Source organism: Onychomys torridus, chromosome 16, assembly GCF_903995425.1.
Source record: "Onychomys torridus chromosome 16, mOncTor1.1, whole genome shotgun sequence".
In the NCBI taxonomy this organism is placed as follows: Eukaryota; Metazoa; Chordata; class Mammalia; order Rodentia; family Cricetidae; genus Onychomys; species Onychomys torridus.
This window is the reverse complement of record NC_050458.1, coordinates 28,151,864-28,173,188: the sequence shown is the minus strand read 5'-3', so window position 1 is coordinate 28,173,188 and position 21,325 is coordinate 28,151,864. Positions and strand designations below refer to the sequence as shown.

Sequence of the window (21,325 nt, the reverse complement as noted above, 5' to 3'; positions counted from 1 at the left end):
AGGAGAATCTCAAAAACACTGAATCAGATCTGAGAAGTGTTAGGGGAGAGTAAGTGAGGTGCCAGGGACAGGAGTCAAAACATGCTGCTAGTCTTTGTCTGAAAGTAGGGAAAGAGAGAAAGTAGGAATAATCATAAGGGAATTGTGGGAGCTGAAGGACAAACCCTATAGTCCTTTTTGGGATGACAGGACATGGGTGTGTGTAATTGCAAAACTCAAGAAATTATAGACCTTGGATCTTCCTGTCCCTAGCCTCTGAAATGCTGGACTCAATGAGAGCTACCATTCTGGGACAGGAATTGGGACTTAAAAATTGTTTCGTATTATTTTTGGAAATCTGCCTCCTAAGCTGAGCTCTGACCATCGTTAGTTCGATAGCTTCTCTGAGAAACATCAAGTCACCCAAAGGATTCCAGGGCAAAGCTGATTGCCCAACTTTAATTCCTTCTGGAAATTTCCTTGTGGAAAAAAACAAAGCATGTTCAGCTTGCACAGACACACTTCTGTAGGAAAGGATGGAGAGAGTGCTTTAAGAAGAATGAGAGCAGGCTTACTAAGCTCCAAAAATGTTTGCATGCATCAGGAGTCCACAACGCCAAGTTGCTGAGCTAGAGGTTTAGAACCTTGCAGATGCAACCATGGGCATGAGGCCAGGCCAGATCCTGTAGGCAGTGAGCTCTCAAAGAAAGAATGGTGTTCAAGAATCTGGGAGTCAAAGCTCACCCCTTCCCCCAACTCCAAGACAACTTTCTCCTTCACTGGCTCTCCTATGAACTCATCTACATATTTATCTTTCTGGAATGTTCTATCTTCTTGAGATACTGTGTCTCATTGCTCCCAGCAGAAGACACTGTTTATCGCTGTCACTGAAGCTCACTGGATAGGCATTTGACATTGCTGGAGATGCTCTCCAATGTTCTACTCTCTCTTCAATGAGCTTCATTTCTCAGGCATGAGAGACCAGTTAATTTCTCCCTTTCATGGCTCTGGTTTTCTACTCCATGTGATCATGATCTGCCCATGTCTCACACAGTGGAAAGTCTTCTCTCAGGAGTCCTACAAGCAGTCATGGAAAGCTGCTAAGACCAGCCAACAGGGTATCCTCCTGGCATCGTACCCAGCCTGTGCTTTCGAGGCCTCTACAGCTGGGTTCCATCCTTGCTGGGCATATAGAGATTATTTACTGTGATGGTTTGAATGAGAAATGTTCCCCATAGGCTCAAGTATTTGAAGACTTGTTCCCCAGTTGATGATGCTATTTGGGGAGGTTCAGGAGTCATAGCCTTGTTGAGGGAAGTACATCATGGAGAGAGCAGGCTGTAAGATTATACAGCCTCTCTCTGCTCTCAGTTCACTTGCTCTGAGATACGATCCCTTAGCTTACTGATCCAGCAGCCATGCCTACCTGTTGTAATACCTCCCCACCATGATGGACTCATCGCTCTGAAACCATCAACTCAAATAAACTCTTCCTTCAACAAGTTTCTTGGTTATGGTGTTTCTTCATGCCCACAGAAAAGGAGCAGTATACTTACATTTGCATGAGGTAACTGCCCAGGTCTTCTTTTAAAAAGAGTACTGTGCAGCTGAGGGTTAAAATGACAGATACAAACAACAACAAAGATTTCCCCTCACAGACGTCGAGATCATGATGGGAAAACATGCAAAGATGACCAGCCACACTAGTGGAAACCCATGAACTGTGGACTAACAGCTATGGAGCCCCCATAGGACTAGACTAAACCCTCTGGTTACGGGAGACAGTTGTTTACTCAAAAATCTGTCCCTGGTGCATGGGCGGGATTTCTGGAACCCAGTGTCTAAGGTGTGACACCTTGCACAGCCTTGGTGCAGGGCGGGGAGGGGCTAGGACCTGCCTCAGCTGAGTGTGCCAGGCTCTGCTGACGACTCATGGGAGACTTTGATTTGGAAAATGTGGGGATGGGGGCGCGAGTTGGGGGAGAGGCTGGAGGTAGGGAAGAGGGGGAATCTGTGGTTGGTATGTAAAGTGAATAGAAAATTTCTTAATTAAAAACATGGGAAAAAAAACAAAACAGTTATCAAGCAAGAATTACAGTTACAATATCTAGTTTATTTCTATTTGGCAAAATTAAAGAAAATATTCTATCTTAAAAAAAAGATTTCCCCTCACATAGGAGCAAGCAGACTGGGCTTGCAAAGGGCCCAAACTCTAGAGCTTACAGGTGCCTCAGTAGGCTCCAGGAGTAGTCGGTGTGTGTGTGGGGGGGGGGGGCTATTTTTCTGTCCTTTCTCTGTGGTGACTCAGAAGGCAGGGCAGGGCTGAGGTGTATGGATCTCAGTCAGAGAGTGGGAGCTGCTGTGTAGGAGGCCCCGTGGTCAAAGAAAACAGCTCTGAATTACTGTACATGGAACGGCATTTGTATTTTTCTGAAGGGGAAAGGACCCAGTGTTCCCTTCGCACTGCAGCCTGTCCGTTTCCCAGGTGCAGCTATAAAATTAGCACGACTCGTGTCAAATGAGCATGTTGGTGCAAAGGGGAGAAGACAGCTTCTTCCTCTTTGACTCTCTCTTGACTTGTTAGGATGTTTTTGGTTTGGGGTTTTTGTTTGTTTGTTTTCTTTTTTGGCTTACAAACTAAATGCCATGCATTTTCACAGACAGGGGACATTGCAGGATAGAAACAGGACCTCATGGATGTGCATAGGCCTGTCCCCAGACAGGTACTTGTAGATAGCCTTTTATCCTCCAGGTCTCAGGAGCAGAGAGGCCAGGTTCTGGCTGGGGCCCAGGTAGCATGGGCCCATGGGAACCCATAAGGGGGAGGCAGGAAACATGGAAAAAGTGGAACTTTGATCATGAAGCACAGATAACAAAGAAAAATCAGTAATTTCTCAGTAAGATGGCTGCCTCATATCAATCAGAGAGTCATCTTGTTTCTGGTGTCAGTTTTACTAAATGTTACAAGCCTTCCTTTTAACTGTGGCAACAACATGGGTCCAAGGTCTTAGCGCTCAGCCTTTGGCCAAGCTGTCCAGGCAGTGTGACCTTCAGACCACACACTGCTGATTAGGAGAGCTGCTTGGCAACCACTGACTCTTGCCATGTTTCATGTGCCCCTGGCCCCCTGCTGCCTCACGTGCTATGCAAGAGTGTGTATTTACTTTATCTCACACAAGCCTGGAAGGAGGTCAGTACATTCCCACAAGAAGAGAGGACAAGCAGCGCATCTCCTCAGCTCACATCTCCTCCGCTCACCTGTAGGGCCATCACAGAGCTGGGACTCAGACCCACTCACCCACAGAGCCCAACCTACCTGGCCAAGCGCTTTGCACAGTGGGAAGCACGGAAGGAGTGTGAACAATGCTTTCCTTTTATTTCATCCTTAAAACAGACCAAAGATGGGGTTGGAGATTTAGCTCAGTGGTAGAGCGCTTGCCTAGCAAGCACAAGGCCCTGGGTTCGATCCTCAGCTCAAAAACAAACAAACAAACAAACAAACAAAAAACAGACCAAAGAGGCTGGGTCTGAGATCATTCTAGACAGAGGATGCAGGAGCTCAGAGGAACTTGCCCAATCCCTTACTCTAATTCTCCACCCTTCACAGGAACTGACCCCCAGAGAGGAGTGTATCTGGGCTGAGATGCAGAGGGTTGGCTGGGCAGCAAAGGGCTTGTGACAGAAGGGTCCTGCCTAAATAGATATCTTGCAAGTCTGGATGTAGTTCATGGCTTCAGATAAAATGTGAAGGGTTGGCTTTAAGACATATGAATGCGGCAGCAACTATGACCCTGGAATGTTAAGATCCTAGATTATTCAGATAGGATTTCAGCCTGGATGTGGAACTAGATTCTGGGTTATAAGTGGGATACCAAAGCTGTGGGATGGAAGTGGCTAGCCTAGTGCCCCTCAACAGGAAAGCACAACTTGGAGAGCAGACAACCCTAGAAATAGGGAAACAGTCAAGTCTTGCTAAACAGATGCCAAAGTTGTTGTGTTTGTAAATCAATGTGTTCAAACCTTCCTGGTGGACGGTGGGTCAGCCATCACTCTTGTTTGACCTAAACCCTAACACTGATATTCTTTTCAACAGTTAAAGTGAGACTCTGAGTTAAAAAATTTAGATTTAAAAAAAAAAAAAAAAAAAGGAACAAAACACTAGCTTGAGAATCAGAACTACATTTGAAAATGTCTCTCCATCATGAACTGACTGTGTGGCCATAGGCAAATTACTTAACTTCTCTGGGATCCCGTTTCTTCACTAGCAAAGAAGCTTCACCATGAGATCACCTATGTTTCTGGAACAGATAAAAATAAAGAGGAAGTTCCAGAGTGGAAGCATTCTTCACGGACAAGTTGGCACACAGTAGGTCCTCACCAAAGGCCATTTGAATCCAGCAGCAGCAGCAGCCAGGTCTACACAAGGTGAGGCAGATAGGTCTTGGGCAGGGTCATGATTGCAGGAGCATTTACACACCCCTGTCTAAAGCCCAAGAAGAGAAAACAGCCCAATGTGGGGAAGTCTGAGATGGGGGCCACTTCTCACTGTGACCCAGGAAACCAGTCTGGGAGGTCCAAGATGGGAGGTAGAGGGGGGGAAGTTGAGGAGAAGGGGTAAGTGTGAGAGGATTGCCATTTTGGGATGTCTTATATTTTTCTATTTAACGGCTTGCTCTCTGTTTGGTGAAGCCCATTTCTGGACCCTGTTCTTAGCAGGAACCCATGTCCAGTAAGAACCAGCCTGCTTGGAAAGTCCACTGGGCTCACAGACTGAGTGCCTCAATTTGAATAAAAGCACTTTAAGGACTTCCAGGGGAAACACCAGGGCAACCTCTGACTGCTGCTGATCTTGTGACACACAGAGTCCAGAAGGTTCTTCTTGGACTACTTTACTCAGCAAATATGTGCTGCTGCCCCACCCCTGCTAGGACACACTGAGGCTTGTGCTCTGCCAGGGGAACCATCCAGCAGTGTCTCCCAAGGCACAACCCAGGAGGGGCCATAGATAGGGGAATCGAAGGTGATCCCTCCAGAATGGTAAGGAGTGGTCGTTCAAAATGAACCTTTCCAGGGATAGCAGGATGTCCAGGGAACACCTAAATGGGAGCAAGTGATGTCTTGTAACTTCCATCACAATGTGCCAAAATCTGGGTGGCTTTAAACAGAAGTTAGACCCTGAAAGTAAGGTGTGGACAGAGTCACGTTTCTTCTGAATCCACAGGGGACACCTCTTCCTTATACCTGCTGGATCCTGCAGTCCTTGGCTTGTGGAAGCATCCTCTACATCTCTGCCTCCCTCTTCCTATGACCTTCTCCCTTTATATGTGCTCTTCAGTACAACCCTGACTGAACTTAACATCTACAAAGGTCTCATTCACAGGGGCTGAAGGTCAGGGCTTGACCTTATCTTCAGGAGTAGGACAGTTAATGTTCATCTTTATATTGGCTGCATTTGCAATCCTTAGGAGGCTGAAGCACATTCTGGGAGTGTCTCGGGGTCATTGAAGATCATGTGAAGGCAAGATTCCAAATGTGGGTGGCCTGTCCAACTGTCTGGGGGGCTGGAGGGAATAGAACAAGGGAGACCAAGCCAGGAGAGGGCTGAGTTTTGCCTTTCTCCATTTCTTATTTGCTTGATGTAAGCTCTTCTCCTCCATCATGCCCTCAATGGTGGACTGACCCCTCTGAAACCATGCACTAAAATACGTTCTTGCTCCTTTAAGTTGTTTCTGTCAAGGTATAGTCACAAAAGCTATCTCAGAAAGGAGAATCAGTCCTACACACTGCACACAGAGCAACAGAGGAACATGGGCAGTGAGAAAGCCCAGGCTGGGTAGGAAGAAGCTAGCATGTTCCAGGCTAGCAGGAAAGGGAAACAGTGGGCAGTAGGCAGATCATGCTGTGCCAGGAGATGGAGGAGAAAGAGACTGAGGAACTAACCAGCTCTTCCTCCTCTGACAAAATAAAACATGGTCCCAGCTCATATTGCTGTGTGCCTCAGAGAGGAGGCTATCCTGACGGGGAGCCTCATATCTGACTCCTCACAGGTAAAAACAACTTCCAACCTGTGACTGATCTGCCACTCTATGCCTTACAGATGAGGCAAAACTGTTTCTGGCAGTTACACGGTTTCTGAGGATAAAGTGTCCCTGCAACACCCTGGAAGGCAGAAGACTCGAGATTAGAGAGTATGGTGATATTTTATTTGTGCTGAAATGTGATTTTATTTATATGTTAATAAAGTTGCCTGGAGATCAGAAGTCACAGCAAGCCATAAGTGGGAGTCAGGCAGTGGTAGCACATGCCCTTAACCTGATCACTGGCAGGCAGAGTCTCTGTGGACAAGAACACATCCAAAGCAAGGTAACCTGAACTTTTAATCCCAGTACCATAGAGACCTCCAGGTATAGACAGACAGTGATGAGGAAATCATGTGGTTGGATTTAAAGCCAATGAGAAGGCAGAACAGAAAGGCAATAAAAAGACAGGACACAGGAAGAAGGTCTCTCTCAGGGGAAGGATGGCAATGAGTGGTAAGATAAGGTGGTCTTAGCTCTTGGCTACTGCTATGATCTCTGGGCTTTTAACTCTGCATTTGACTCTATGTGTCTTAATTAGTAAGACTATTTAGAATTTCATCTACAAGAGAGCATCCTTCTTTGCAAGAAAAGGGAAGTGGGGTATCCTGAGGTATGCATACAATAAAGGGTTGTGTCAGATATAAATGTTTCTCTTCTGAGTAAACTTTCTTCACATGGAAAGTTAGCCACTATTCATTTCTGAATACCTGCAGAAGGTGTTCCCACCATGCACACTTCTCCAGAACAGAGAAGAAGCCAAATCTGTCTCCCTAGATTATTGTACCGTGGGTAGAAGGAGTGGGCGGAGTCAGTCAAATGTGTGAGGCACATAGCAATGCACCATGCTCATTGGAGCTAGCCAAGGGAACCATGGTTAACATAGGGTGGTGGGGAGACTGACTGTTTAACATGGGGTTCAGGAAAGGCCTCTGGGAGATATTGCTACTAGAACCAGAAGAGGAAGTGAGCAATGAAGGTAGAGAGGACATGGCATTTGCAAAGATCCTGGGGCAGAAGCCTGCCCTGAGTTACAATCAGAGGGACAAGAACAGGATGGGACCAAGAAGGTGGTGAGCCACAGTCCATGGGTTGTGTGAACTAGTGCAGGGTCATTGTCTTTACTCTGTAAAGTGTGAGAACCTTACAGCTTTTGAAGCTGTTGGGGTCTTATAGCATGGCTTCTGTTTTGGAGGATTGTCTAGATTTGCTTTAAGAATAACTACTGAGCCGGGTGGTGGGTAGCACACACCTTTAATCCCAGCACTCAGGAGGCAGAGCCAGGTATATCTTTGTGAGTTCAAGGCCAGCCTGGTCTACAGAGTGAGATTCAGGACAGGCACCAAAACTACACCAAAACCCTGTCTCAAAAAAACCAAAAGACAAAAAACAAAACAAAACAAAACAAAACAAAAAACACCCCAAACAAAACAAAACAAAACAAAACAAAACCTACTGAAAGGCAAGGTAGAAACAAGAACAAGAGTCCACTGGCTGCGGTAATAATCCAGACAAGGACGATGTGAGTGGACCATGGTAGGAACAGGAAAGAAATGAGAAACAGTCATGCAGGACACAATCTGCTCATAGATTGGACATGTGAGAGTAGAGTGCAAGGACACCTTATGCCCAGCTCTAATATGGACGTAAAAAGGCAGAGGCAGAATTGGGAGACTGTAAGAGAGGAAATGGAGAAGACCTTAAGTGTCTGAGATCCTAAGACACTGAGTGCAGGCGTGGAAGGACATTTGAGAGAAGTCGGTCTTGGCCTCACTAAGGACAAAGGAGTGTTCCAAGCATTTGTTTGCAGATAGGAGAGAGCATGTAAGGATCAAATCCTTCCTGAAATGTTGGAACTCAATAAAATTCAGTCAATGAGAAACAGATCCAAGCTAGGGACTAAGGAGACTTGGAAAGTGGGGTCTTGGAAGATAAATGAGGATTATACTTCAAGCAGGAGCAATGAACTACAACAAAGGCAGTTCAAAGTCAAGTCCAAAAAGGGCTCAGATCACCCTCTGCAGAAAGCATGTACATCTTAGGAATGAGGACACGGGGTCTCCTGGCATACATAGACTTTTTTGTTCTTATCACTACAGATGCAACGCTTACTGGACTGTGTTAATTATGAATCTAATATTGTCTCTTGTCTGTCATTTCCATTAGCTGGAAAGCAGGCAACTCTTACTGCCTTTGGTTTCTAGGACAAATCATGACCCCAAAGGACAGATCATCTTTGGCTCTGAGGTCATGGAACTTTTGGCAATAGGTGTAAAATGATTTAAAGGATTCCGTCAAGGACTAGAAAGACAGCTCAGTAGTTAAGAATGTTTGTTGTTCTTGCAGAGGATCCTGGTTTGGTTGCTAGCACCCATGTTGAGAGGTTTACAGCCACCTGTAACTCCAGTTTCAGTCTCTCTTCTGGCCTCCACTGGCACCTACACACACATGGTGCATATAACCTACCACATACACATAGACATGAAAAGAATACAAATCTTGAAATGATTTAGTTTAGAGCCATTAGAACTCCAAACATGAGCACCCTTCATTATTCAACACAACTACTTACATATCAGCCATCATTTCTGTACTCTAACTAGTAAAAAGAAGGATGAGTTGATTTCTTATGCCATCTCCATGAGAACTCCTCAATGATTGCACATAGGATGCTTGCATTTATAAATTCTGTTGTTAAGAGATAACTCACATGGCCACACAGAGCTACAAGGGAAGCTGTGATTTTTGGTCTTTATTCCAGGAAGCTACATGCCTATGTTAGAATGAGAAGTTCTGTTATTTAATGTGATCACTTGGTGTTCAACTGTGGAAGTCCTCACTCTAGTAAAAATTTAAGCCGGAAGAGTCAGGCACAGCCATCGGAGTAACTTTCCCCAGAATCCCCTCAGCATAGTGGCTCAGAGGGGTAGAGGAAGATGACTGGTCTAGAATAGGAAAGTGAGACTTTAGATCTGTTTCTCTCTGGAAGCCAGTGGGAGCAAGGAGGAGGGATAAAAGTCTTTGCTATCTTCCCAGGGTAATGCTGGACCATGAAAGAGTGTGAAGAAAGAAGGATACTGGAGGTTCCACTGTATCAGGGATTGCATGTTATAATACTTGACTAGGACCCTGAGCCTCTTCACCAACCTACATCAGAGAGGTGGAAGCGACCAACAAAGAGCTGCAGACCCTTACAGAGCTGCCTACCTGGAACCAGCCAGCAGGAGGCGGTAGTTGTGCAGTCCTCCAGACCATTGCAAGGAGGACTTTGAGGATAGTTTAGGGTGGGGTTTGATGTTACCCTAGAACATGAGGCCATAAGTGTCACCTAGGAACTTTTGTGAGTCACTGTTGGGATAGCTGTCAAGGACATCACATACACAAATATATATATATTTATAAATATATACACACAAACATATATACACATATATAAATGCATGTCTATATATTATGTATGGTGTACTTCCCAGGAGGTGAGATGAAACCTAGCATCCTATGGAACAAAGTCATGGATAGGAGCAATATGGAAGAAAGACAAAGGCTTAAGAAGTTCTTTTCCTCTCCACCATGCTTAAGCTGGGATTTTAAGTAGATTGCCCATAGTGCTCAAAATAACAGGACAAATCTTAGCATCTCCATCTCTGAATTCTGATATCAGCTCCACTTACCTCTAAATTCCTGTTGCAGCTGGCTAGGAGGACTCCTCTGAAGACAGGTCACACCTTGGAGCTCTTTCTAGAACCCAATGCCCTTCATGGATTGTCTCTTTTTTTCCACCATATTGCACCAAGGCCTTTGGTCTTCTGGATTTCCACTCTCCTAAGTAAGTCTCTGTTTGAGTTCCCAGTCCCAGGGCACACACAGTCACCCTGCTCCATGTCCTTCTTCAGACCCCTCTCCTCTAAGAAGCCAGAGTGATTTTAAAATAAAAGCCAGAGGGTTGGAGACACCACAAGAACATGGCCCACAGAATCACCTAAGCAGGGCTCATAGGATCTGACAAAGACTGAAGCGACAATCAGGGAGCCTGCATGGGTCTGAGCTAGGTCCTCTGCATAGATGTTATGGTTGTGTAGCTTGGTGTTCTTGAGAGACTCCTAACAGTGGGTGTGGGAGGTGTCTCTGATTCTTTTGCCTGCTTTGGGGATCCTTTTCCTACGACTGGGTTGTCTTGTCCAGCCTTGATATGAGTGTTTGTGCTTAGACTTTTGGTAACTTGTTAGGCTACCAAAGGTTGATATCCCTGGGGGAGGCCTGCTTTTTTTGTAAAAGGAAACAGAGGAGGAGTGGATCTGGGGGAGAGGAAAGATGTTGGGGAGAGATTGGGAGGGGAAACTGCGGTAGGGATGCAATATATGAGAGAAGAATAGATAAATAGATAGATAGATAGATAGTAGATAGATAGATAGATAGATATAGATAGATAGATAGATATAGATAGATATAGATAGATATAGATAGATAGATACATGCCCCCTGTCTCTAACACCTGTGGGACCACCTCCCGCTTCCCTGCAGTAGCTCCAGCTCCTTCAGGTTGTGACCTAACTATCCTAGTCTCTACTAGGTTGAATATCATGCCAAATGTGTGTGTTCCCCTTTAATTCTATTTCCCTTCATTGTTTATTTTTGTTCTCCTTAACAAAAGTTGGTTAATTATTTACATTTCATCTAAAATGTGACTCAGGTCTGTGTCCCCCATTGGGCACATGCTCAGCAGAGCAGAGCCTCGTCCATCTTGTGCCATCTTGTCGATCACCAGAAGCAAGCTGGTCGTTAACCAAGAACAGTAGGTGGCGTTAAAATAAATGCATCTTTGCATAACTATGTAAAATATTTAATAAGACTTTTGAAAGGAAGAAGGAGGGAAGGAAAGAAGAAAATAAGGAGAAACATTAAAAAGGAGGGGAGAAAGGACAGGGAGGTGGAGGAAAGGACAGAAAGAGGGGAGAAGGGAAAAGAAGAAAAGAAAGGAGGGTATTTTTGTTTATTTGAATATTCTTTGGTAATTATGTGTCACTTTCAGAGGAAGAAAAAAATGATTGACATTGTACTATTGTACTAAGTACAATGAACTAAGTTTCAAGGTTAGTCTCTAGATGGCTGTCAAAGGGGCAAGCAGTGGGTAAAGAAGGCTTCCAAAGGAGAAAAGCTTGGAATAAAGTGATCCCTACAGTCTGGGAGGACATTTCTGCTGCCATGTCCACAGTGACCAAGGCAGTGTTCCAAGACCCCACCACCTTCAGAGAGAGAGAACTGCAAGATTCCACCAGGATCCTTGAGAGGTTTCTCCTGGTGGGCCCTGACAGAGGCCTCTTGGACTCTACTCCCTTCATACCAAAGTCCTTGGAGGCATTCTGCCTCAGAAGACCCAGGAGAAGCATGTGGCTCTGTGTCACCATGTGCTTCCATATTTGGATGACCAGAGGGATTGAGCCTGGGAGGACAGCCAAGCTATTCTTCACTGGGTGGCCCTGAGTGAGTCACTTCACTTCAAAACTCCAGCTGCATGTAAACTGGAGGTCTGGCTTTCTCTCCCCTGCATTCCTAGAAGAGGACAAAAGTAAAGGTGTTCTTTTCTAGACAGTAACCACTCACAACAAACACCAGTAATAAAAGTCCCATGGGAATCCAGTGCAGGAGCTTGGGTCTGCTAGAAGGGAAAAACAAAACAAAACAAAACAAAACAAAACAAAACAAAACAAAACAAAACAAAACAAAACAATGTTGCTGATCACAAGTCCCCAGGACCTCTGAAGTTTCATGGCCAGGGCAGAAGCAAAAGAGACCCAATTCTCAAGGACCTGCCCATTGGAAGCTGGCAACTTGTCTGTAAATGTCTTAGAGAAAGCCACCCTCTATCCCCTCAGTAACATTTACAAATTACTCACAATGTACCATGAATCAGACAGAAAGATAAAGCTGACCGGACACCTGAAAATGCTGACTGGCAGACCACAGCAAGCCTTGAGCTTGGATCCCACTCTGGGTCTCAGATATCTGATTCTCAGTGAGTTCCTCGGGCTATAGATATCCCTGTATGGTCCTGTGCTTGGGCTGAGGAACTTAGGAGCCTGTTGTTTTGTTCTGGATGGAAAGGAAGAAAACTGTCCAATAGCCATACTGTTTTCCATGACTGTGACCCATAGGATTGTTCAACTGGCATCGGGACAAGCAGCCTTCAGTTCTGGACCTCAGGGTACTTCATAGATGCATAGTTGCTCTGTCCATCACAAGACCAGAAAACAATGTCCCACCCAACAAACTCTCAGGAATGGCTGCTGACCATTAGAAAGAGTGACCGCACATACCTAAACACTAATAAAGATGATAGGAATATTTAACAACTCTATTGTGATTTGGATAATAGACACGTCATGCCTCAGCCTCAATGACAACTGGCTTGATAGGCATCATTATGACCATTTTACATCTTGGTGAATTGAATCCAAGAAAAACAAGATATCTAAGATTGTGCCATTTGGAATGCTAGGAAAGAGCAGCAAGTGATACACTCTCTATCCTCTCATGGACTCTATCCTGTGCCTGGCAGCATCTCAGTCTTTGAATCTACAAAGTAGCCTATACTGAAGGTGTCCATGTCCAGTGTGGTTCCCTGATCCTAAACCTATATTGTAGGACATAGGCTCTGTCCCTAAAGAAAAAGCCAGGTGCTAACAGATGGGTTTAGTTTCTTTTTACACATAAATGAAAGTAACACCTTCCACTGGCAAGCAGGGGGCACAGAAATTGGTCTGCTCAAGTCAGAACTAAAGGGGCAAAACAAAGTGGCGGCAAAAACTCTAAATATGGCAGAGAAGACATAAAGTATATGCACCTCAAGGTGGCCAGCTCACTGCTGGTTTCCAACCTATAATTGCCCTAAACACCTGCAAATGGGAAAACAAAAATCCACAATCACTTTATTCGGAACAGAAGCCAGAGTTTTGTGCCAAACAGTCTTTATTTTAGACTTTGTGGCCACATCTCTCCTATGTCGATTAAACTCTCCCAGGTTTAATACGGGAGCAAAACAACCCAATGACATCATATAAAAGGTGGACATAGCCATGTTCCAATAAAACTTTAATGGTGACCACAGGTGGAGAAGTTGTAATTGGTCAGATTCTGGTTTAGAACAGGCTCAGGCAACTATTCAAGACAACTGTTCCAGGAATTCTACAGACTTTAGTATTTCTTCCAAATCAAGTGTTTGCCAATCAATCATCACAGTCCAGGCCCTAGTCTAGGCTCTGGGATTCAACAGGTTGAACACAAGCAGAGATTCTACTCACCTCTCACCAGGAAATGTGTCACCCATACTCCATATGAGAAACAAAGATGCTGGTAGGAAATACACCAGGGCTCACGAGGACAGAGGAGAGGTTCCTGAGAAGACCCCAAGCCTGAGATCTTAGAACTCCGTGCCACTTCTCGGAGCAGAATCAAGATCCTCAATTCCAGTGTGATAGACTACGTCCCTACCTCTAGCCAGAGTAAGTGGCCTTCTACTGCAGGCTGTTCTTGAGCAGCCTGGGCCCATGATTTGCCCATCAAGAAAGAGGTAAAGGACGCCTCCAACCTGAGAGTAGCCCAGAAGAAGCTGCTCTCCAGAGAAAGCCTGTCTCTTGTATGGATGACACTGATATCCAGAGCAGGAGGGTCAGAAAACCCATTGAGTTACTTAGCTGAAGATAATGAAGCTGACGGACATAGCCCTAGTTGAAGGCTTGGCCTTTGCACATTTTTAGGTGGCTTAGACTTGTGAAAGGGACTTCTAGTAGGAAGAGAGTGGAGAAGAGTCCGGGTGGGGCAGGGGAATGCGTTCTAGGAGCTTTACACACACTGTGCCACATACAGTGGACAGCCATGCCCCTGTTCTGTGTTCCACTACAAGACCTAGCCAGGCAGGACATGTTTTGGGGTTGTGGACTAGTCATCATGGTTGTAACTACTCAAATTGAGTCACAGGAGCTCTGGACACAATGCTTATATTATACAGACAGCATGTAAACAGGGCAACTGAGTCCTAGAAGCCACTAAGGCTCCATGCAAATAACAACAGGTAGCGTATGCTGGAAACCTGCAATGTTCCAGGTACTATGCTAAGCTTTCTCTGTGGGTAAAAGGATATTGAATCCTCACAGTTGCACAGTGGGCTTTTGCATGCCATTATCAGAGGATTTTTTTTTTTTTTCTATTGCTGTGCTAAACACCATGACCAACAGGAACAAGGAGGAAAGAAGGAGTTTTTAGCTTACATGTTTGTATCACAGTCCTTTTGGGGGGAAGTCAGAGCAGCAGAAGCAGAGACAGGGACTATGGAGGAAACCTGCTTACTGGCTTGCTCCCAGGCTCATGTTCAACTTCCTTTCTTATACAAGCCAAGACCACCTACCCAGGAATGGCACCACCCACAGAAGGCTAAGCCCTCCCCCACCAATTAGCAATCATGAAAATGCCTCACACACAGGCCAACCTGGTGGAGGCAATTTTTCAACTGAGATTCCCTCTTCCCAGGCGTCTCAGTTAATGTCAAGTTGATAAAAAGCAAGCAGTGCAGTCACGATGTGTGCTGTAAACATATATTACCATGTAATCAGTGTGTTGTAGGCATGACCCTGGTTAGTAACCTTAAGTATGAGCCCGTTTCCAGGAATTTTCTTGCTCTCCATGTGGAGAACACAGTGAGGATAAAGTCTGGCTGGGTAACGCCACCACTCTTTTCCTCAACACCCCCATGTCCTTTAGCATCTGACTCATGTTGGAAAAGCACACCAGAGAGCAGAGTTTGTAGAAAAGAGAAAGTGGGGAAGGCCAAACAATTGCCTTGGAGGCACTGAAGCCCTCTTGCCTCCCCAGAAGAGGAAAGAAAAGGTGTATCAGGAGGAAGGACTTTGCCAGGAGATTTGGACGTGGTGCAGAATAAAGGTCATGCTTTTCCAGAGTGAAAACAATGCTAGCTAGTGACAGTCCTGTGGATTGTGGGCACACAGGATTAGCAGGCAAGGGGGTGGGGCTGGATGGAGCTGGACAGGACCCAGCACACAGCTTTGGATAATGAGCTCAGTCAGCCCTGTGGGGTCACTCCAGAACACCAGGGCAACCTCCGTACCAGAAAAACAAACTCATGATCCCTGGCCAGACAAGCACCGTCCAAAGAGTAAACAGGAGTGATCACACCCCAGGGACCCCCCAATACTCCTCCCTGCCCTGCTGGGCTAATAATAATCTCAGTAGCCAATAGCACAGTGTATTAATGTGTCAGGCAAATGTGCTCAGAGGCTTGTATGAATTTCTTTAACCATCAGAAAGTGTGGGTAGACAGGAAAAACAATTTACAGCATTCTGTAGCAAAGTAGGATAAGTAGGAGAGACAACACATCACAAATAGCCAGGTTTTCACTGTTCCCAAGGACAAAGAAATGGTTTTTGAGATTGACAGCCTGACTCTGATCGTTCAACCCCCAAATGGGTCGAAACCCATAGGCTGAGAACCACTGATCTAGGCAGCTTCTGTGACTGCCACATGTGGGTTCTTGGGCGTGGCACAATAAACACATACACACAGAGTATAAATGTGATGCTCAGGATCCTCACCTCAGTGGTAAAGTGAGGACCCCAGGTCCTAGGCTGGCATTGCAAATGGGGATACAGCTGTCCATACCTAAGCAGCATCCTATCGCTGCCTGTAGTTCCTGTGTAACGTGTGTGTGATCTCAGGCTCACAGGTGCTGATGCCTCCAAGATTGTAGGATGAGTCTAACTAGGACCTCATGATTCCCCTTGGCTCCTGGGAAGAACCACCCTAGCCCTGGGTAGTACTCTCCATTTGGTGAAACCTCCCTTAAAGTTTGAAGCCTAGCAATACCCCCCACCCCATGTCTCATTGGCATACACGCTCAATCCTTCATTTCTGCCTCCTGTTCCAGCATTTTGGCCCTTCTGGGTTTTTCACCTTATTCTACATAATTGTGTGTGAAAGTATCTAGAGTCTCCTGCACAAGCTCCGGGGTGGGGGGTGGTTGTGGCATTTCTCACTCAAACTACCACAGGTAATTAAAACATGAAGTTGAAGCCCTTGTGGTATGCAGTTTCACAAAAGACACCCCTTAACCCTTCAGCTACAGGACTGAGGGGCACAATAATTAGAATTGTGAGAAATAAATGTCCATCACATGTGAGCTACCAGTTCCTGGCAATCTGGGACAACATCTATAGAAGTTAAGAAGACAGCAGACCTTGGATAAAGGTCATGTGAACGAATTGGGGGAAGTAAAAAACATAGCATCTTTCCTCATTTCTGTGGAAATATTTCCTGGAGTAAATACCTAGCTGCTTTCTCTTGGCTTCGGCTATCCGTTAGAGTTCCTGGCATTTTCTTCTTATTTGGGTCACAGAGAGGACACGTTGGCACAAAGGCTGCCTCCTGGCCATGGCTTTTCACCTACTTGGATGTTGTCCTTCTCTCCTCCTGTGGTCAAATTGTGGAAAATGACATTCTAAGAAACTGATGGTGTACCCACACTCATACCGAGAGAGAGAGAGAGAGAGAGAGAGAGAGAGAGAGAGAGAGAGAGAGAGAGAGAGATCGAGAGAGAGAGAGAGATCAACAGCTCTACTTCCTGGTGTGAGTTTATTTGAGTATCACAGCAATAAAAGAACACAAAAACATTCCTTCACCAGCAAATTCTTCCTCAATGCAGTACCCAGCCTCTCATGATGGATAGTTATGGAACACTCCACCCCAAATTGCAGAGGAAACATTCTTTCAAGTGCACATGCAACATTCAGTACGGCGTCCCACACGCTGAGCTATTCGGTTCATCGGCAGTAACTCCAAAAGAGCCAAATCCGAGCACAGTGGCTTCTCCATTCTGTGAAAATACATAAGAAGTTAGCAATAGGACATCTATATACCATCCTCAAAGGATTCATCTAGATCATAACTTGATTGGATTAAGATGCCTAGGAAGGTTAATAAGGCACACCACTGTGTTTGTTTGTGAGTCTCTTTTCTAGAGACCATTGATTCTGGAGAGGCACCATCCCATGGGCTGGGAGTCCTGATGGAGCACAGAGGGAAATAAGTCAGTTATTACAGACATTCTCTTTCTATTTCCTGGGCATCATGGGGTGAGCAATTTCACTCTACCATATACCATTGCTACTGTGAGGCTGCGCTGCAATGCCAGACCATGACAGCAGAGCCAGACAACTGTGGACTGACACCTGCAAAGCCATAGCCAGAGTCTTTCCATCTAAAATGAAGTTCTCTTAGGAATTTAGCAGACTGATGAAAAATAACTCATACAATTCCCAGTTATCTGTAAATAGAGAATCCCGCTCAGTGCTTGGCACAAAGTAGACCTTGAATATGGGTAACTCCACCTTCTGATCCCTGCCCTGATATATCTTTGCACGACAGTCATGACGGTAGCTTTTGAAGGTGAAGGACATGGCTGAAGTCTTGAATATGTCACCCACTGTCAGTCAGAGGCAATGAATCAATCTCCCAGGATTTTACCAGATTCGTACCTGGGTGAAAAGATCTCAGACACCTGTCATAGCAGATTCTACTCTACTCTTCATGGTGAAGAGCATCAACTTTCACTACAGTACCCAGTAAAGGATGAGGCTTGATGTGATGCTGAGTCTGATACTGCTCACCTGAATGTGACCCTAAAGGCCAAAGTGATGACTAGGAAGGTTACTTTCCTGTCTTCTGTGCTGGAGTGCATCCATGAAAGTAGCAACAAGGTTACCCAGAGATTTTGTGAGCCAAGCTGCTCCAGGTAAAGGCAACCACATCCACAATACTCCTTGGTTTGGAAAATGAAAGGAACAAGAATTTGGACTTAAAAGTCTCCTTGAGCTATTCAAGGCAGATGATTTGATCTTGGTTTGGCTCATTATATAAATGGGCAATTTGTAGTGACAAGGACCTGTCACTCTTAAGAACCCTAAAAAGGAGGCAGATAGTACGAACAGACATGTGAAATATATAAACAAATATCTACTAACATAATGATGGCAGCATGATCATTTCCCCCATGAATGAAGAGTTATATAGATAAGAACAAATAGAAAATGTATAACACTCCTGAACCCATTAGCCAATCTTGTCTCTTCCTTCTCTATTCTCTACCCTCCCCAACCTCTAGTAGCCACTATTTTCCTATATGTGAGTCCACAGAATTTTTATCTTGCTGTGTCTGGCTAATTTCACTTAATATTTTGACCTCCATCTTCATCCATGTTGTCACAAATGGCAAGAGTTTATGTGGTTGAGGTGTTCCATAGTGTCCATGTACCTGTTGTCTATCAGGAGGAACAAGTTACAAGTTTTGGCACACTATGACACAGAAGTGAGTTCACAGTTCACAGCATTCCACTGTAGTTCCACAAAGCGGAAAGACAGGATTTGGAATGTTCTCATTACTGAGAAATGACACATCTGAAGTGATGGATGATGCCCAGAGTTGATAATTCACAATGAACATAGATCCCAAATCATCACCCTGTACCTTATAAGTAAATGCAGTTATTATATGGAGTTAAAGAAGAAAATTCCTGCACTAGAAGAATCAGACAAAAAGCTTGCTTAGCATCCAGCTCATGGACACTAAAGTCTGTTTAAAGAAGTCAGATAACAGACCAGTTTTGACATATCCTAGCCATGGGGTTATGGGCAAGAACCTCTACACGTTTCCTCATCCGTAAAACTGTTTGATGAGTCATGAAGAGGGCTGTGATGAAGACCACAGGCTACAGGAGGTAGTTGGTGAGGACACTTGGCAAGTGCTTTTCGCATAATATCACCCAGAATCCAACAGGCAATCCAAACACACACGTCATTATGACATTCTGGGGAAAAGGTAGATACTGGGGTTATTTCATTTTGTAATCTAGAAAAGGAGAGAAATATGCCCAGGCATTCAAGCCAAAAGTTGTGGAGATGGGCTGATATCCAGTCGAACACCAGAAGCCCAAAGACTTCAGGGAGGTTGGGAATGACCAATAGAAGCCACCATGCACACTGCTTCAGAGAGTTAATGCCAATGGCCACTGTGCTGGAACAACGATCTAGAATGTCCTGTCTGAGCTGAGCCTTTAAGGCTTTCCTATTTTGCCAGTATCGGTGGCAAGCCTACATTGTTGGTCATGAGGAGATGTTAAATGGAGAACTGTTTAGGCTTGTCTGCCCACACAGCTGTAACAGGGAGAGACTTGGATTGAAGCAGTTGCTGAAGAACTTTCCTGCCTAGTCTTGGCAAGCATGCTCAGTAGCATGTGGGGAAAACTCTGTTGTCCGATGAAGTAAATTCCCATAATTAAGCAGTGTGACTAGGGAAAGAGGATAAATTTTTGCATCAGTCAGCGTAATACTGACCCTTGCAACTGGGCTAACTGGTGTGCTGCACTGAGCATCTATGATTCTGATGATAATGTCTCTGTTCCATTAGATGTGACCAGAGTCTCCTCTGTCATCTTTGTTGGTATCTCTCAAGGAAATGCCAGTTCATGTCATAAAAAAGCAATGTCACAAGAACCAAGAGGAAATGGGGCTTGACTGATCACTATTGCCACAGACACGTTCTTGCTAACAACAGCTCATCAACACAACCTGGTTAAGGGATCTGACTTCATCATAGAGCACAGTGGTGCTGAGAAGCCACAAAACAATGTCATTTGACCTTTTCCAGTTGCCAGTGGTCCAGGGAAATCACTTTCTGTCCCAGACCACAGAGCAGTATTATACCTCTGTGTTTCACTGTGTGAAATGGGACAACAGATTACAGACTCAGATACAAAGGTATATTTTCTCTGAGCTCTCTGTTTCTCATAAACTTGAGTCTTCAGGATCTTATTTTGCATCTGGGTTCAGCCTTGTCTTTGTGCTCATCAACCTTCAAGTCAGAAATCTTCAGACACATGTCTTTTCAAATGATGTATAGCCTACATTCAGAGGCATGCTGTAGTTTCACTGGAAATACTTGTTTCTTTCATGGTACACACACATTAATGGTGAGTTATACAGTAGATGGCATCTAGGTTTGAAGAAATATAGCAGCCTCTGCAAAGCATGTTGCATTTGAACAAAATTTGCTTTCACACCAATCAATGGTAACATCTACATGAGTATTCCTAACACAGAAGAGAAATTTGATGTGCTTAACACTGAACATCATTCGCTCAGTTGCCCAGTGCACAGGAGGAAGAATTACAGTGATATACTCATTTCATTGCTGAGTACATATTATTGCAGAGCTTTGTGTTTTAAAACACCAGTCATTTAGTAATGCTTGTAATGTTTTTAGTCAGGAATTTGGGGAAAAGTTGGCGGGGTGGATATGCAGGAAAGAATGTTCTAGAAAAGCAAACTGCTAAATGAAAGGCAGAGTGTACTCAGGGAGTCTGTGACATAAGATGTCTAGGAGAAGAGTGATCTGAACAAGCAGGAAAATGGCAAAAGGAGAAGCCATTAGCTATTCAGGAAGGACTGTGTACATTTAGAGGGGATCTTCAGAATTTAGTCTAAGTGAGATGGGATTCCAGAGGGTGCTTGTGACTAGATGGGGCCCATGTCTTAGTACTCATTTTTAAAGGACCCTGGCTGCTGAAGAAGGAAGGTAGGTCAGACAGAAACTGGAAGGCTGGGTAGGAAGGAGACTGTTCAAAGATGGGGACCCCCTTTTCTGAGGTGATTCTGACAGAAAGGATAAGGAGCAAGTGGGAAGGGCACATTCTGCAGGCACTTTCCAAAAGACTTTTAGTGCGCACACCTACTATTTGATTCTTTAACCCCACAATCAAGAACTGTTTTAAAATAAAGCCTAGTCACTGTTCAACTTCAAGTGACCTCTCTAGAGTTTGGCCATTGGGGTAACAGAAAGTGACATCCCAGGTCCCATCAGTTCCTTCACACATGACCAGCAGCTTGGTCCTCCATGAGAGCAAGGGCAGAGAACCCAGACACTAATGACCCTCCATTGCTCTACCTCTGACAAGAAATCTCAGATGGGAGGGGATGAAAAAAGGCCACTAGATGGAAAGACCATTTCAAAAAGGAGTTTTCAAAAATTCTAGAGCCTTCCAGAAGGGCTGCCAGGAGAGACTTGAGTCCATTTGCATGAGCAAGTTTGGTTATTTTGGTCATCGAGTGACATGACTTGGTGGTCACAGCCCCTTCTTTCTTACAAGACAGTAAAGGAGTCTTTTGTGTCAAAAGGAAACTACTAGTGTGGGTGTTTTGAGACAGAGTT

The 21,325-nt window shown here is 44.8% G+C and overlaps 1 long non-coding RNA gene across 1 annotated transcript in view; it reads right to left on the bottom strand.

Moving 5' to 3' along the window:
* Positions 1-16,715: 16,715 nt before the first annotated feature.
* Positions 16,716-21,325, bottom strand: part of LOC118597477 — a 221,349-nt gene continuing 216,739 nt past the window's right edge. Inside the window, exon 6 of the long non-coding RNA XR_004946819.1 lies at positions 16,716-16,936. This is a non-coding gene — a long non-coding RNA (uncharacterized LOC118597477). The remainder of the gene's footprint in view (positions 16,937-21,325) is intronic.